The following is a 3095-nucleotide window of genomic DNA, read 5'->3' as shown; positions in this document are numbered from 1 at the left end:
AGCACACATGGAACTATAACCGGGTGTTTTACTTGTGCTGCCCACCCGATACGGGAAAGACGGCCCTTTTTGTTAAGCTAGTTAGCGTTAGCGCAGGTAGTTTGCTAGTTAGCATGCTAGCTTGGAGCATGCTAGCGTGCAGCATGATGACCTGGACCAAAAGTAAACATCCCAGAATGTTTTTCGTGTGTTTGGTGTTGCTAATGCGTACCCATAAATATTATTGCATTTCACGTTGAAATACGTTTTTAAAGCAATGGGGGCTAAATACAGATTGCAAGGGTGAAGGGCTGAATTCAACAAGTTGTGGACTGTAAACAAGAGGGACAACACATTGTAAGTTACTGCTGCTTAAAACATGATACTGTGTAATATACCTGGAAATGTTACTCCAGAAATACCATAAGTTGCAGATGAATTGTTATCTTGTTGATAATGTAATAAGTAAACAATCTATAAATTAGGGTCCTAACACACCTGCGGCTGTTATTATTATTAGTTTATTACTGTCATCATAAACCCAAATGACCAACTTTGCCTTTTCCTTGAAGTCTTTGTGCTTTCCCTCCTCACAGGTTTCTGTGGGTGGTGGTTGCATCTGACGGAGGTTACATCTGATGGAGGTTGTGCCTGCAGTGGTCCTGCCTTACACCTGGCTTACTACTCTCAATATTACAATAATTTCTGTCAAAGGATTTGAAAGCACTGTACATCTTTAAGTCATTCATACTCTACACACCTACTTCTCTGCTATTTTCCCCTCAGGTTTCTCCCGGTTGAAGGTTTTTTACATTTTGGGGGTTTTGGGACAGGATGTTGCATGTTTACAGATTGCAAAGCTGAACAAAATAAAATGGTTTGAATTGAATAAACACGTTGACCAGAGAAATCTGCAATTGAGGGGTTTTCTCTGCACTCTGACTCCCTTTACACAAAGAATCCTCAAGTGAGGATGAGGGAGATGCAGCTGATTTCAGGTATACTATCCCAACTCAAGTGACTCAGATCCACATCTTGTTACAGAATCTGAAAATTAAGTTCCAATGATTCATCCGTTTCAATTCATCCGTTGAAACAACGTTTAAAAGACGTCTATGGCCTGACGTTGAAAAGAAGTTCAAATTGGTTTAAAAGTGAAAGTTGTTTCAACGTCTATTCATAGACGTTGAAAAGACGTTCACGTATAGACCCGCTTTCAACGTGATATAAAATATCGGTGGTAAACTTACAAATGTGGACGTAGTTTCTTTTTAAACTTCCAAAATAATGATATAGCACACAAGAGAGGAAGAAATATTACCGTATAAAAAATCACGTTGAAATGTGGTCTAAACATAGACGTCTTTTCAACGTCTACGAATAGACGTTGAAACAACTTTCACTTTTAAACCATTTTGCAACGTCTTTTCAACGTTGGGCATAGACGTCTTTTAAACGTCTTTTCAACCAAAAAATGCTCACTGTGTCGTTGCTTTTTTTTCTCTCTCTGTCAAGAAGCCAAACTCAATTTATGTCAAACAAGGTTTAAAGGACCTTGGGATTAAAGCCATAAACTGGCTGCTGTCAGAACTGAAGCCCCGCTAACAATTTAGTGCCAAACTGGCACTGTTCAATATAATTTCATATTATATCATGTCACGACACAGGGACAGCTACACATCAGCCCAGTCACAGCTGGTTGAACTCCTCCGATGTCGGCTCCAATCGAAGCTGACTCCACTTTGCTACGATCTGAAATGGGAAATCTATCCGAAGTACTCTGCAGGGAGCGGCTACAGCTTTTGGTAATGAATGCTAACAGGTCGATCAAGTAATGAGAAGAGATATGTGGGGGGGGCTGGTGCTGTAATGGGCCAGCCAAAAGCCTTCACGGGCTCCATTATAACGGCCGGAGACAGTGCTAATGGAGTGCTCACCTATACAGAGATACAAAGCAGCCACAGTGAAATCAACAGCATACGACTGGAATTCCTTTTTGCTGCAAATGTGTTGCCAATTAAGCTCGGCCCCATTCAAAGGACGGTCTGCCCGCGCCAACGCGGACACGTTCCTCAATCCCGTTTTGTGTGTCACAACTTTTCAGTGAGCGCCTGCACTTTTCAAAGCGCCACACGGAAATGCCAACACATCAGAACACACGTCTTGAGTCTCTTTCTGCCGAGCAGCTTCCCACCTTTTGGAGGCAACAACAGATCAAAGACAACCATGCCGAAGGGGGATGTTTCTCTGTTGTAATTAGACAATCTCCAATCTCTATATGCGTATAATCCCTGACATTTGCATCAGAAAGAAACATTAATTGGCCGCCACGTTCCTAAAAAAAGTAAGAGACGTACTTAAACGTCCATCCGGCATGGACCCATCTTGTTCTTCATTCAGTTTTATGCCAGTTGGCATCTATAAGCATCTTACTACATCTCGATCTGTTCCTTATTGTAATGTGTTAAAAGTGAGAATCATGCGTAATTTGAGAGGCTTTCGCTCTCGTTTAAAACTTATTCCTCAGACTGATACCTGTGGCCGCTTTCACCTCGGACCTTTTGAGCAGAGAGCGATGGAAGGGACGCGAGGCTGCGCGAGCAGAAGGACGACGGGCAATTTGTGCAATCGGTGGAGAAGGCAGAGAGGGAGAGTGACAGAGGGAGGGCGAAAACCTCCACGTGTTTGATGGTGATTGGAGACACCACTTACACAAACAATGAGGTGGCGGATGACAACATCTTCTGCATGATGAGTGTGTTTGCGAAGGCTGTCCTCACACGACAAAATGGCACTCTGAATCAATCTCACGCCCCCGGACGGGTACCTTCAACGACACGCACGAACACATCTAAAAGTACACACAAATGGATTTCACTCCACGTTTTCCATCCGGATGTCAGATAGAATATGCAACCAAAAGACGTTTGGGAGACACAGCGTTCGCTTTTTAGGAGGGGGAATATGGCTCATTCGTCAATTGGTGTTCCAGCGCTCAAAGGAGAAACGTAAACGCAGGCGTTGGGGTCTTGGAATCAGAAAGATGATGGATTGTTTGAGAAACTCCTTCCTCCAGCTTCTCGCTCACCCCTCTCTCCTGTCTTCTCTTGCCCGGA

Source organism: Gasterosteus aculeatus, chromosome Y (genome assembly GCF_964276395.1).
Source record: "Gasterosteus aculeatus chromosome Y, fGasAcu3.hap1.1, whole genome shotgun sequence".
Taxonomy (NCBI): domain Eukaryota; kingdom Metazoa; phylum Chordata; class Actinopteri; order Perciformes; family Gasterosteidae; genus Gasterosteus; species Gasterosteus aculeatus.
Note: the sequence above shows the minus strand (reverse complement) of the source record.